This window comes from Dama dama, chromosome 1, assembly GCF_033118175.1.
Source record: "Dama dama isolate Ldn47 chromosome 1, ASM3311817v1, whole genome shotgun sequence".
Taxonomy (NCBI): Eukaryota; Metazoa; Chordata; class Mammalia; order Artiodactyla; family Cervidae; genus Dama; species Dama dama.
Genome location: NC_083681.1, coordinates 60,507,369 through 60,523,087, shown reverse-complemented (window position 1 = coordinate 60,523,087; position 15,719 = coordinate 60,507,369). Strand labels below are relative to the sequence as shown.

Here is a 15,719-nt window from a genome sequence, read left to right as displayed (position 1 = left end):
GGGGCACTGCAGAAGAGCTGTGCCCCTCATGGTTGATGATTTCAAAGTGTGATGAGACCACCCTTCTTTGACAAGGACTTTGAATGAGAACTGTGAAAGCAATTACATCTCAGAAGTTGACAACAGATTTGCTGTGCTTGAGAAAGAGAAAAATGCAGACAATACATTCAAAACGAGGAATATAAGCAAAGGGACTTTATATACATGAAAAAAAAGAAAGGGATTTTTTAAAAATGAATGAGAGCTTTTTCAGGAGAGACTATCCTAGAACAATTTCTATAAAAAAGCTGAAACATTTCTTCGAAAATCACAGTTTATTAAATTGTACCTAACCATTGCAACAAGAACTCATATGTTAGTGAGGGAATATGAAATGATTAATAAATAAAGAGTAGAGCAGGGACAATAGGATTAAAGATGGACTTTAAAACTCAGGAGAGCAAAAACTTACAATAATTTTTACAAAAATTACATATACCTAGTGAAGGAATGACTTTGGGATTTATGTGACTCTCAGGTAGCATATAAAAGGCACTCCACACATATTATTCCATGATCATATGATTTTTTTATGAACTTTGTACATAAAGGGCACTGTGCTAGATGCTGTAAATTATTACTCTAATTTATGTGTGTGAAAAGAGTTTGAAAAGTTTGTAGTGTAGTATAATTGACAGGTTAACCTCAATAGTAGTGGTAGCGATAGGAGACATAAAATAGCACATGACCTTTGTTCTCATTCCATTCATATTCACAACTGGCAAAACATTTGAAAGTACATCAAGCTTCACTTAGGTTTATAAAGAAATGGGCACTCTCATGTTAATAGGAGCACAACTTTTTGCAGGACCATGTGGCTATACAAATCATAAGAAAATGCACTTCTATTATAAAATCTTATCCCAAGGATATTTTCATGAATTTATGCAAAGGTTATTTGATAATAATATTTATCATAGGTTATTTATAGCATAGAAGGATTAGAAATAATCACAAATAGGGAGTTGGTTAAATGAATTATAGAATGTAGAATGGGATATTATAAATAAAATCAACTTTAGAAAGAATAATGACAATAAAGATGTTCAAGATATACTAAATGAAAGAAGCATAATATAAAGCATATAGAGTTGAATTCTATATACATGTATGCACAAACATTAAAGAAGAAGACTGGATGGATTTTATTTTTGGAGGTGTTTATTGGATGGTCTTATTATGGTGATCTAATAGAGACAGTATTTCTTTATTATGTGTTTTTCTATGTGTTCCGTATTTTGTTATGCTGAACACAGATTGTAAGAAAAATGCATTTGCTAAGGGAGCTGACACTCCTTTTAGACAAGTACTAACAGCATGTGATGAAGGTCAGATCAGTAGTACACACAGGAAGTTCAATAGTAGTTCAGAGGAAGGAGCATTGTGCCCACCTGGGGTGAAGGAGAAAGCTCCACAGTGGACTCGATCAGGACCTCTGATGGAATTTGATAAATGGGGAAAAGTCAACATTTAGGCGGAAAAAGTATTAATAAGGATGAGGAGCAGCACACGCAGAGATGTGGGTGTTAGATTCATAAACCAAATAAGTATTCATAAGTGGTACTTGAACTAAGAAATAAGGAGAGATAGAGACAACTGGAGAGATTGTTTAAAAGCACGTATGGTGGACACCATATACGCTGTATAGTCTACGTGGGCTGCCATAACAAAAAACCACAGACTGGGTGGCCTGGACAACAGAAATATGTTTCTCACACTTCTGGAAGCTGGAAATTCCAAGATCAAGGTACCAGCAGGGTTGGTTTCTGATATGGACTCTCTTCCTGTGTGGCAGATGGCTGACTTCTCACCACTGTGTGCTCACACAACCTTTCCTCTGTGCTTATGTGGAGAGAGAGAGCGCGCTCAAATGTCTCTTAACCTATGAGTCTTGGGGAGGACACAGTTCAGTCCATTACACTACCCCAGACTAAAGCACATGAGCCACTAGTTGTCTCTGAATAAGGTAGTGGTATAGTAAAGCCAATGTTTGGAGGAGATTAATGTGGCCTAATTAATGAAACTAAGCCATGCCGTGTGGGGCCACCCAAGACAGACAGGTCAGGGTGGAGAGGTCTGACAGAGTGTGGTCCACTGGAGAAGGGAATGGCAAACCACTTCAGTATTCTTGCCTTGAGAACCCCATGAACAGTATGAAAAGGCAAAATGATAGGACACTGAAAGAGGAACTCCCCAGGTCGGTAGGTGCCCAATATGCTACTGGAGATCAGTGGAGAAATAACTTCAGAAAGAATGAAGGGATGGATCCAAAGCAAAAACAATACCCAGTTGTGGATGTGACTGGTGACAGAAGCAAGGTCCAATGCTATAAAGAGCAATATTGCATAGGAACCTGGAATGTTAGGTCCGAGAATCAAGGCAAATTAGAAGTGGTCAAACAGGAGATGGCAAGAGTGAACACCGACATTCTAAGAATCTGCAAACTAAAATGGACTGGAATGGGTGAACTTAACTCAGATGACCATTATATCTACTACTGTGGGCAGGAATCCCTTAGAAGAAATGGAGTAGTAGAAGAAATGTTGTTTCAGACTCAACAAAAGAGTCTGAAATGCAGTACTTGGATGTAATCTCAAAAATGACAGAATGATCTCTGTTCATTTCCAAGGCAAACCATTCAATATCACGGTAATCTAAGCCTACGCCCCAACCAGTAACGCTGAAGAAGCTGAAGTTGTATGGTTCTATGAAGACCTACAGGACCTTTTAGAACTAACAGCCAAAAAAGATGTCCTTTTCATTATAGGGGAATGGAATGTAAACGTAGGAAGTCAGGAAACACCTGGAGTAACAGGCAAATTTGGCCTTGGAGTACAGAATCAAGCAGGGCAAAGGCTAATAGAGTTTTGCCAAGAGAACTCACTGGTCATAGCAAACACCCTCTTCCAACAACACAAGAGAAGACTCTACACATGGACATCACCAGATGGTCAACACCGAAATCAGACTGATTATATTCTTTGCAGCCAAAGATGGAGAAGCTCTATACAGTCAGCAAAAACAAGACCAGAAGCTGACTGTGGCTCAGATCATGATTATTGCCAAATTCAGACTTAAATTGAAGAAAGTAAGGAAAACCACTAGACCATTCAGGTATGACCTAAATCAAATCCCTTATGAAGTGAAGGGAAGTGAGAAATAGATTTAAGGGACTAGATCTGATAGACAGAGTGCCTGATAAACTATGGACAAAGGTTCATGACATTGTACAGGAGACAGGGATTAAGACCATCCCCATGGAAAAGAAATGCAAAAAAGCAAAATGGCTGTCTGAGGAGGCCTTATAAATATCTGTGAAAAGAAGAGAAGTGAAAAGAAAAGGAGAAAAGGAAAGATATTCCCATCTGAATGCAGAGTTCCAAAGAATAGCAAGGAGAGATAAAAAAGCCTTCCTCAGCAATCAATGCAAAGAAATAGAGGAAAACAACAGAAGGGGAAAGATTAGAGATCTCTTCAAGAAAATTAGAGATACCAAGGGAACATTTCATGCAAAGATGAGCTCGATAAAGGACAGAAATGGTATGGACCTAACAGAAGCAGAAGATATTAAGAAGAGGTGGCAAGAATATGCAGAACTGTACAAAAAAGATCTTCATGACCCAGATAATCACAATGGTGTGATCACTCACCGAGAAACAGATATCCTGGAATGTGAAGTCAAGTGGGCCTTAGGAAGCATCACTATGAGCAAAGCTAGTGGAGGTTATGGAATTCCAGTTGAGCTATTTCAAATCCTGAATGATGATGCTGTGAAAGTGCTGCACTCAGTATGCCAGCAAATTTGGAAGACTCAGCAGTGGCCAAAGGACTGGAAAAGGTCAGTTTTCATTCCAATCCCAAAGAAAGGCAATGACAAAGAATGTTCAAACTACCACACAATTGCACTTATCTCACATGCTAGGAAAGTAATGCTCAAAATTCTCCAAGCCAGGTTTTAGCAGTACGTGAACCGTGAACTTCCAGATGTTCAAGCTGGTTTTAGAAAAGGCAGAGGAACCAGAGATCAAATTACTAACATCCGCTGGTTCATGGAAAAAGCAAGAGAGTTCCAGAAAAACATCCATTTTTGCTTTATTGACTATGCCAAAGCCTTTGACTGTGCGGATCACAATAAGGTGTGGAAAATTCTTAAAGAGATGGGAATACCGGACCATCTGACCTGTCTCTTGAGAAACCTGTGTGCAGGTCAGGAAGCAATGGTTAGAACTGGACATGGAACAACAGACTGGTTCCAAATAGGAAAAGGAGTACTTCAAGGCTGTATTTTGTCACCCTGCTTATTTAACTTCTATGCAGAGTACATCATGAGAAACGCTGGGCTGGAGGTAGTACATGCTGGAATCAAGATTGCCGGGAGAAATATCAATAACCTCATATATGCAGAGGACACCACCTTTATGGCAGAAAGTGAAGAGGAACTAAAAAGCCTCTTGATGAAAATGAAGGAAAAGAGTGAAGAAGTTGGCTTAAAGCTCAACATTCAGAAAACTAAGATCATGGCATCTGGTCCCCTCACTTCATGGGAAATAGATGGGGAAACAGTGGAAACAGTGTCAGACTTTGTTTTTGGGGGCTCCGAAATCACTTCAGATGGTGATGGTAGCCATGAAATTAAAAGACGCTTACTCCTTGGAAGGAAAGTTATGACTAACCTAGATAGCATATTTAAAAGCAGAGACATTACTTTGTCAACAAAGGTCCATCTAGTCAAGGCTATGGTTTTTCCAGTGGTCATGTATGGATGTGAGAGTTGGATGGTGAAGAAAGCTGAGCGCCAAAGAATTGATGCTTTTGAACTGTGGAGTTAGAGAAGACTCTTGAGAGTCCCTTGGCCTGCAAGAGTCCACCCTAAAGGAGATCAGTCCTGGGTGTTCATTGGCAGGACTGATGTTGAAGCTGAAATTCCAGTACTTTGGCCACCTGATGCAAAGAGCTGATTCATTGGAAAAGACCCTGATGCTGGGAGGGATTGGGGGCAGGTAAAGAAGGGGACAGCAGAGGATGAGATGGCTGGATGGCATCACCGACTCAATGGACATGGGTTTGGGTAGACTACGGGAGTTGCCGATGGACAGGGAGTTCTGGCGTGCTGCAATTCATGGGGTAGCAAAGAGTCGGACATGACTGAGCAACTGAACTGAACTGAATGTAGCCTCGGTGTGTAGAAGGATACTTAGGCAATGTCTAGAAAGCCTGCTTCATATTACTTCTTTTCTTTTATTAAAAAATGCTCTTTCTAATCTCTTTCCTTTCCTTTTCCATTCTGTTTTTGTTTTTAGGGATCTGTTTGAGATTCTTCATGATCAATTAGAAATGTTTCTTTTCAGGCTATCAGCCTGTAAAGAATACTCCAGGAAAATGCACTGTGGATGTGAAACTACCGGAAAAGTAGGGTTCAGATTTTACTGGGTGAATCTGGCTAACAATGCCAATTCCAGAGAAGCTCAGATTTTCAGTGGCTGGTACTTTTACCTGAAGAATGAGGAACAGAATGCTTTTCAGAGTGCTTCCCTCTACTTTCTACAATGAAACCCCCAGATGGTGTTTGAATCCCACTAATGCAGGTTTTCCCTCAACTTCTTTCACTGCTGCGGCTATTCTGGATGATTTAACCACATTCTTCCTACCCAGTCTTTGAACGTGGCTGGAGCATCTCTTGTCTCCAACTGATGTAGGGTCATCTGTCATCAGTGCACCCCCGCCCCCGCCCCCAGGGTTAGTGGTTCTTTCTTCAGGGCCATCCTATTTCTCTGATTTATGACTGTCCAAGCCCCTCCTTCTATGGTCCTGTAGCATCTGTCTTCTCCCATCCCTGCAATATCTTTCCAATTCCACAGAATTTCAAAACCAATGTGCTCTCTCACAGCCAAGCATAGTTCTGAATGCACGAGTGGAAGCTGAATGAATGAGAAACAGATTTTTTTTTTTTTTTGGATTTGTAGAGGGAAGTGCCTCATGTCCTCAGGGAATATGAAATAGTTCTGTAGTGCCCATGTGCACCACCCTGAGAGTACTGGGTCTATGAAAACTCACAATATAGGTGAAGAATTACGTAAAGAACATTGTTCTTTTATTATGAGCTTTTGTTATTGCAGAATTTAAACATGTAATTTATATTACCCACTTTAAAGGAAGAACTTGAGTAAATTTACATATATTTGAAAAGCCGAGAATTAAGAACGTCATTAAAGGTCAAAAGTTAACTGGACATTTTAGAACCTAATTGTACTGAAATGTCTTCTTTTCTCCCAAATTTATTTTTTTTAAGATTTTTATGAACTCATTAACTGAGTCTAATGTAAAATAGATCTTTGTGAAAACCAAGTGAAACAGCTATAGATTTAACTCCTACTTGTATTTAGTATACGTTTCTATTAAATAACATTCATTCACTTGATTATGATGGGCTTCCTAGGTGGCGCTAGTGGTAAAGAACCTGCCTGCCAGTGCAGGAGACATGAGATGCAGGTTCGATCCCTGGGTCAGGAAGATCCTCTGTAGGAGGGCATGGCAACCCATTCTAGTATTCTTGCCTGGAGCATCCCATGAACAGAGGAGCCTGATGGGCTACAGTCCATAGGGTGGCAAACAGTAGGACATGACAGGCAATTTAGCATGAATTTAGCAATTTAGCATGAAGGCATGCACTTAATTATAAACAGGAAACACAATTTCTATAGACTAGTGACATTTTAGTGGTAAAGCAGGGGAAAATTAAAAAAAAAAAAAAATACACGGGCTTCCTTGGTGGCTCAGAGGTTAAAGCGTCTGCCTGCAATGAGGGAGACCTGGGTTCGATCCCTGGGTCGGGAAAATCCCCTGGAGAAGGAAATGGCAACCCACTCCAGTATTCTTGCCTGGAGAATCCCATGGACAGAGGAGCCTGGTGGGCTACAGTGCATGGGGTTGCAAAGAGTCGGACACGACTGAGCGACTTCACTTCACTTCGGGGAAAGTATAAGAGTTATCCTTATGTAGGATTTTTTTCAGGGCCTTCCTGAGTGGCACAGGCAGTAAAGAATCTGCCTGCAATACAGGAGACCTGGGTTTGATCCCTGGGTTGGGAAAATCCCCTGGAAAAGGAAATGGCAGCCCCCTCCAGTATTCTTGCCTGGAGAATTCCATTGGCAGAGGAGCCTCGTGGGCTGCAATCTGTTACAAAGAGTTGGACAAGTGAAGTGACTTAGCTGCAACGTCAGGGTTTTTTCAAGCTGCAGGAATTTCTTCCAGAGACCTATCTACATATTTCTAGGACAGCGCCCCACTTCTCCCAGTCCAGGTAGCAACTCAGTTCTCTACTCTTTGGTTGCCTTGGGGTGGGGAGGGGGGAACGGGAAATACATAATAATAGCTGCTAGGACTGAATTGTGGTCCCCCCTCCCCCCACTTATGCTAAAATCCTAACCTCCGATGTGATTGTATTTGGAGACAGGGCTTTGAAGAGGTAATTAATGTTAAGTGACCTTAAGGGTGAAGCCTTAACCTGAAATAATGTGTGGGTTTATAAGAAGAGAAAAAGAGATTTCTCTCTCTTCTCCCATCATATGAGAACACTACAAGAAGGCAACTGTCTATTAGCCAGGAGGAGCTCTCAACAGAAACCGTATCAAACCACAGCTTGGTCTTGACTTAGCAGCCTCCAGAACTGGTGGTATTCGTTTTGGCATCCTAAGCAGAAGAAAGCAACTATTACTATGGAAAATTTAGAAAAACTGCAAAACTGCATGAAACCATATGAATCTGTTGTAATTACTATGAAATTTTGGATTATTGGAATAATAGATTATTGTTCTAATTGCAGAACAGCATACAGTCATTTTTGCATTAAATTTAGAAAAAGAAAAAGCACCAAGAAGGAAATGAAAATTCTGACTCCCACAAATAACCACAATTATTATAATTTTAGTAGGTCTATTTATATGGTTTCTATATATTTATACATTTTTTGCCATTGTCATCATGTTAGATTACATTGATATATGTAATTATTCACCAAACAAGCTCTTGTGACTTTTTGACTGCATAATTTAATATTCTTTAACAAACATTATTTTCAATGGCATCATCATGTTCTATCAAATGGTTGGATTATTACTTACTGATCCAGTTTTCTATTGTTTGCCATTTAGATTGTTTCTAATTTTGCTATCATAAAACATAATCCAAACAACATATCTACACATAAATCCTTTCAAAATTTCTGATTATCTCTGCCAAATAAGTTCTTAGAAGAATTTCTAGGTCAAATTATGTAGATGTGTTGGAGAATTTTCATAGCTATCACCAGATTGTTTTCTAGGAATATTTCAGCGACTGATGCTCCCACAAGTTTGAATGAGAGTTCCTACTAACATGCTGTTTACATGAGTAATCAACAATGCTAATTGCAGTCACTTAGAAATATGTATTTGCAAGTTGACAGGAGAGAATGTTATATCCGTGTTTCAATTTATATGTCTTTAATTACTTGTAACAGTGATTTTTATTTGTTTTGCTTTGTTTTTACCATTTATTAGTAGTCTGTGAATATTTTTCACACTAATATAAATTTTCTTTTTCTATGGCAATAAGTCTACTATGCATAGCTTTGTCAGATTTATTATGACAAATTTCCAATTTGCCATGATGTCTGAGAGACTTTTTAATGTGCAAAAATTAATGTATGTTTTAAGTTTGTTCTTAATTTTTCAAGTTCCAATAGTATTTTACTATCTTTATATCATATAAGACTTCCCTGGTGGCTCAGATGGTAAAGAATCTCCTGCAGTGTAGGAGAGCTGGGTTTGATCCCTGGGTCAGGAAAATTCCCTGTAGAAGGGAATGGCTACCCACTCCAGTATCTTGCCTGGAGAATTCCATGGATAGAGGAGCCTGGCAGGCTACAGTTCATGGTGTTGCAAAGAGTCGGACACGACTGAGCGACTTTCACTGTTTCCTGTCATATAAAGATTCATCTGATTTTTTCTTAAGATTTTTATAATTGTCTCATTCCCTCTTACTTTTTAAACTGGATAAAACTTTTTTCTGGTGTAAAATTTGAGTGAAGCTATCTTCTCTGCTTTATTTATTTTTTTCATTTATTTTTATTAGTTGGAGGCTAATTACTTTACAATATAGTAGTGGTTTTTACCATACATTGACATGAATCAGCCATGGATTTACATGTGTTCCGCATCCTTAATCCCCCTCCCACCTCCCTCCCCATCCCATCTCTCTGGGTCTTCCCAGTGCACCAGCCCTGAGCACTTGTCTCATGCATACAACCTGGGCTGGCGATCTGTTTCACCCTTGATAATATACATGTTTCAATGCTATTCTCTCAGATCATCCCGCCCTCGCCTTCTCTCAGAGTCCAAAAGTCTGTTCTATACATCTGTGTCTCTTTTTCTGTCTTGCATATAGGGTTATTGTTACCATCTTTCTAAATTCCATATATATGCGTTATACTATATTGGTGTTTATCTTTCTGGCTTACTTCACTCTGTATAATGGGCTCCACTATTTCAGCCCTACTTACCGAATAATCTTTTTTGTTCTTCCCACTGAGTTGGAATACAAACTTTATAGTTACATACACTGAATTCTTATTAGTATCTTAGTATCTTCTTTTAAGCTATCTGATACTTTTAGAATTATTATAGCTTTAATATATTTTAATATCTGACAGGAGTTTCCTATTGTTGTACTTTTCACTTTTTACTTAATTGTCTTTGCCTGTCCATATTTTTAGAAACTTCATTTATTGATTCATTTGTTTTGGCTGTACTGGGTCTTCGGCTATTGCTGCCCAGGCTTTTCTCTGGTTGAGGCAAGTAGGGGCTACTCTTTAGTTAAGGTGCGTGGCCTTCTCACTGAGGTGGCTTTTGTTGCAGAGCGTGGGCTCTAGTGCCTGTGGGCTTCAGCAATTTCAGCCTATGGGCTCAGTCGTTAGTTTCCTGGGCTCTAGAGCACAGGCTCAATACATGGGCTTAGTTGCTCCATATAATGTGGAACCTTCCTGGACTAGGGATCGAATCCACTTCTCCTGCATTGGCAGGCAGATTCTTTACCACTGAGCCACCAGGGAAGCCCTGTTGATTTTTAGAGTTGAATTTTGGAATTGCACTTCAGCACCTTAAAATCATCCTACAGAAGTTTTGACTATAGCTGTGTTAGGCTATTAATTACTTTCGTAAGAATCGACTCTGGGAGATAATGAAGGACAAGGAAGTATGGTATGCTGCAGTCCAAGTAGTTTCAAAGAGTTGGGCATGACTGAATGACTGAACAACAACAAAAATAATAGTAAAAATAAATATCCTTCAGTTCAGTTCAGTGGAGTCACTCAGTCGTGTCCGACTCTTTGCAGCCCCATGGACTGCAGCATTCCAGGCTTCTCTGTCCAACAACAACTCCTGGAGTTTACTCAAACTTATGTGCATTGAGCTGGTGATGCCATGAAACCATCTCATCCTCTGTCGCCCTTCTTCTCCCACCTTCAGTCTTTCCCAGAATCAGGGTCTTTTCCAATGAGTCAGTTCTTTGAATCAGGTAGCCAAAGCATTGGAGTTTCAGCTTCAGCATTAGTCCTTCCAATAAATATTCAGGACTGATTTCCTTTAGGATGGACTGGTTGGATCTCCTTGCAGTCCAACGGACTCTCAAGAGTCTTCTCCAACATCACAGTTCAAAAGCATCAATTCTTCAGTGCTCAGCTTTCTTTATAGTCCAACTCTCACATCCATACATGACCACTGGATAAACTATAACCTTGACTAGATGGACCTTTGTTGGCAAAGTAATGTCTCTGTTTTTTAATGTGCTGTCTAGGTTGGTCATAGCTTTTCTTTCAAGGAGCAAGCATCTTTTAATTTCATGGCTGTGGTCACCATCTGCAGTGATTTTGGAGCCCAAGAATATAAAGTCTCTAATTGTTTCTGTTGTTTCCCCATCTGTTTGCCATGAAGTGATGGGACCAGATGCCATGATCTTAGTTTTCTGAATACTGAGTTTTAAGGCAACTTTTTCACTCTCCTCTTTCACTTGCATCAAGAGGCTCTTTAGTACTTCGCTTCTGCCATAAGGGTGGTGTCGTCTGCATATCTGAGGTTTTTTATATTTCTCCCAGCAGTCTTGATTCCAGCTTGTGCTTCATCCAGCCTGGCATTTTGCATGATGTACTCTGCATATAAATTAAATTAGCAGGGTGACAATATACAGCCTTGACATACTCTTTTCCCAATTTTGAACCAGTCTGTTGTTCCCTGTTCGGTTCTAACTGTTGCTTCTTGACATGCATACAGATTTCTGACGAGGCAGGTCAGGTGGTCTGATATTCCATCTCTTTAAGAATTTTCCAGTTTGTTGTGATCCACACAGTCAAAGGCTTTGGCATAGTCAATAACGTGGAAGTAGATGTTTTTCTGGAACTCTCGCTTTTTCAATGATCCATTGGATGTTGGCAATTTGATCTCTGGTTCCTCTGCTTTTTCTAAACCCAGCTTGAACATCTGGAAGTTCATGCTTCACGTACTGTTGAAGCCTGGCTTGGAGAATTTTGAGCATTACTTTGCTAGCGTGTGAGATGAATGCAATTGTGTGGTAGTTTGAACATTCTTTGTCATTGCCTTTCTTTGGGATTGGAATGAAAATTGACCTTTTCCAGTCCTGTGACCACTGCTGAGTTTTCCAAATTTGCTGGTATATTGAGTGCAGCACTTTCACAGCATCATCTTTTAAGATTTGAAATAGCTCAAATGGAATTCCATCGCCTTCACTAGCTTTGTTCGTAGTGATGCTTCCTAAGGCCCACTTGACTTCACATTCCAGGATGTCTGTTTCTAGGTGAGTGATCACACCATCGTGATTATTTCAGTCTTGAAGATCTTTTTTGTATAGTTCTTCTGTGTGTATTCTTGCCACCTCTTCTTAATATCTTTTGCTTCTGATGGATCCATACAGTTTCTGTCCTTTATTGTGCCCATCTTTTCCTGAAATGTTCCCTTGGTATCTCTGGTTTTCTTGAAGAGATCTCTAGTCTTTCCCATTCTATTGTTTTCCTCTATTTCTTTGCATTGATCACTGAGGAAGGCCTTCTTATCTCCTTGCTATTCTTTGGAAATCTGCATTCAAATGGGTGTATCTTGGTATTCAAAAAAGGTATATCCTTCCTTCTCTCCTTTGCCTTGAGCTTCTTTCTTTTCACAGCTATTTGTAAGGCCTTCTCAGACAACCATTTTGCCTTTATGTATTTCTTTTTCTTGGGGATGGTCTTGATCCCTGCCTCTTGTACAATATCATGAACCTCTCTCCATAGTTCCTCAGGTACTCTATCAGATCTAATCCCTTGAATCAATTTGTCACTTCCAGTGTATAATTGTAAGGGATTTGATTTAGGTCATACCTGAATGGTCTAGTGGTTTTCCCTACTTTTCTTCAATTTCAGTCTGATTTTGGCAATAAGGAGTTCATGATCTGAGCCACAATCAGCTCCTGGTCTCGTTTTTGCTGACTGTGTAGAACTTCTCCATCTTTGGCTGCAAAGAATATAATCAGTTGATTTTGGTATTTACCATCTTGTGATGTCCATGTGTAGTCTTCTCTTGTGTTGTTGGAAGAGGGTGTTTGCTATGACCAGTGCGTTCTCTTGGCAAAACTCTGTTAGCCTTTCATCTGCTTCGTTTTGTACCATAAGGCCAGATTTGCCTGTTACTCCAGGTATCTCTTGACTTCCTAATTTTGCATTCCAGTCCCCTATAATGAAAAGGACATCTTTTTGGGGTGGTAGTTCTAGAAGGTCTTAAATATTCTTAACAATGGAAAAAAGAAGAAACAGGATCTTTTCCCTCCATAAATAGCTGGAAAGTTGGAATGCTTTGTTTTTTTTTTTTTTCCTTTCCCATGTGCCTTTTTAGTGATGTTTTGCATTTTTACTTTCCCTATAAAGACTTATTTTAAAATTTTAAACTGATTTATTTTCTAACCATTTTTTATAACAGCTGTATCATGTTCTAGTGATCTTATTGCTTAATATTAGTCACTTTATACTATGACTTTTCCATGGTGAAGGAATTTCATTCATTTTTTTAAACAATCTGAAATGTATCTGAGTGATGGTTTCTGAGTTTTTCTACACATAAGAATATCTTTTGTTTCCTCTAACCAAAGTAATAATTTAGCTGGATACTGAATTCTTACACTGAAACCTTTTCCCCTAAAAGGTTCATAGATTCTCCTCCATTTTTTTTAGTAATCATTGTTGCAGAAAACAGGTCTAAACATAACTGAATTTTCCCCTTTGTCTGAAATTCATACTTTTAACCCAGTTAAAGTTAAATGTTAGTCATTTTTTCATTAACTTTGCCTTATCTTGGGTTAACCTATTTGCTATGAAGACATGTGTGAAAGAAGAGGATTGTCTTCTGTTTTTTTTTTTTTTTTATAATTCCTTAAGTTTAATATATTCTGAATTCTTCTCCACTAATACCTATATTGTATAGGTTTAATATCTGATGTCCTGATGTGACAAATGTTTAACTTTTCTCTCATAAATTTTGTCTTATCCTTCCTCTATATCCTAGGAGATTTTATCAACTTAGTCCTCTCTAATACAATTTGATTTTCTACAATATTCAGTCTCCTTTTTTCTGCTTTTAAGACAGAGTTTAATTCTACTGTTGAATCTTTCATTTCATTGTCTCTCATTCAGCTCTCTATTCATATCAATTTAAAACTCTGTTTCTTCTCTTACCAGCTGTGTGACCTTGGTTATGATATTTAACCTCTCTGTTCTCCATTTTTCTCACCAGTAAAAAAAGGATAATAATTATTCCCACAGAATAATATTAGATTATCCTTAGAAACTTTTAGATAAGTTTCTAGCCCATAGAAATGTGCCAGTAAATTTAAACTGCTACTATTATTATGATCATCACCATCACCATTATTATCTCTGCCTGTATCTCAGCAATGTTCCTTTCCTTTAAGCTGTTGTCATCTCACTTCTGTGTGTGTGTGTGTCTGTGGAAGTCATATTTTATTTAAATTTGGGGAAGCACAATACAGACACTCTAAAATGTATTTGTGCTGTAAATCTTTTTAAAAAATCTCTTCACGCTATGTACAGATACTGTTTATGTTGTAGAATATTTTCACAGTCCACTTACTGCTGAGGTTCATTTTTCTATTTATATCTCCTTTTACAAGGAGAGCTCTCTTGACTGGAGGCATTAGTTCTCTTTTGTTCCCCTAAATTTTGACTTGGGAGCTGTAGGATCCTCCTGTAGATCCTGAATCAGAATCAAATTGCTGCTGACTGGCTATTATTCAGCAAAGGGTGCAGGACCGCATTTAAGTCTGTTCTCCCACTGCTCCTGTCTGACTACCCCCTCTACAGATGGGAATGTATTCTGGGATAATTTGTTACTGCTCAATTCATTGCATCTATCCCTTTCTCAAAATACTGGGTGAAAAATTCAGTCCCTGAATTGCATTATCTCATCACTCTCTTGTCTTCCTTCGTATTTCTGAACCATTTTCCAGATGAAAGATGCCATAAGTTGCCCAGTTCTACAACTCCATTGCTGTGAGTTGTAGCCTCTAATTTGATATATAAAAAGAAGTATTAGGTGACTGGGGCTCATGTGGACCTGGCTCTTTCATTTTGGGAGAGTTGCTGTCTGGCCTGGATGATAGGTAAAAGTCATACAAGCAAGTGTGTGGAAATGTCTTACTTTCTTCCTGCTTGCTTATATATTCTGTTTTAAAGTCTATTCACACTAATGGAACCTTAGGGGTCTGACAACAGGTCGAGTGATCTTTAAAACTGTTGACACTTTGCATCTGTACATGTGTTTTTTTACTGTTTCAAGGAAAATTGAAAGAAACTGAATTAGGCTTTAACAGATAGCTTTTTAATTTACCAATTAAAAAAAAAAAAAACCTTTGATGATAATAGAATCATGGAATCCAAGAGGTATTAGACCAAAACTTTGATTTTATAGTTGAAGAGACTCTTTGGTAGGCACATTGCCTGACGTGTCTGAGGTCAGACAGAGGCCAGAACCAGGTCAGTGCTTTTGTCCTTCTAGTGCCTTGCTCATTGGGGAAAAAAAATTGAGCTTTTCTGACAAATATAGATTCTTCAAATCAAGATCTTTCACACTGAGCCATTTCTTAAACAGCAAGGAGTCTCTTCTATGTGGAAAAATAGAGAGCAGTGTAACTTATATGCAGAGTACATCATGAGAAGCCCATGTGCTTCATGGGCTGGATGAAGCACAAGCTGGAATCAAGATTGTTGGGAGAAATATCAATAATCTTAGATGTGCAGATGACCCCACCCTTATGGCAGAAAGTGAAGAAGAACTAGAGAGCCTCTTGATGAAAGTAAAAGAGGAGAGTGAAAAAGTTGGCTTAAAACTCAACATTCAGAAAATTAAGATCATGGCATCTAGTCCCATCACTTCATGGCAAATAGATGAGGAAACAATGGAAACAGTGGCAGACTTTATTTTGGGGGGCTCCAACTTCACTGAAGATGGTGACTGCCGCCATGAAATTAAAAGATGCTTACTCCTTGGAAGGAAAGTTATGACCAACCTAGACAGCACATTAAAAAGCAGAGACATTACCTTGTCAACAAAGGTCCATCTAGTCAAGGGTATGGTTTTTCCAGTGGT

The 15,719-nt window shown here is 38.9% G+C and overlaps 1 protein-coding gene across 1 annotated transcript in view; it reads left to right on the top strand.

The window, feature by feature from the left end:
• DCDC1 (doublecortin domain containing 1) overlaps positions 1-15,719 on the top strand; it is a 455,120-nt gene that overhangs the window by 417,952 nt on the left and 21,449 nt on the right. The window lies entirely within an intron of this gene.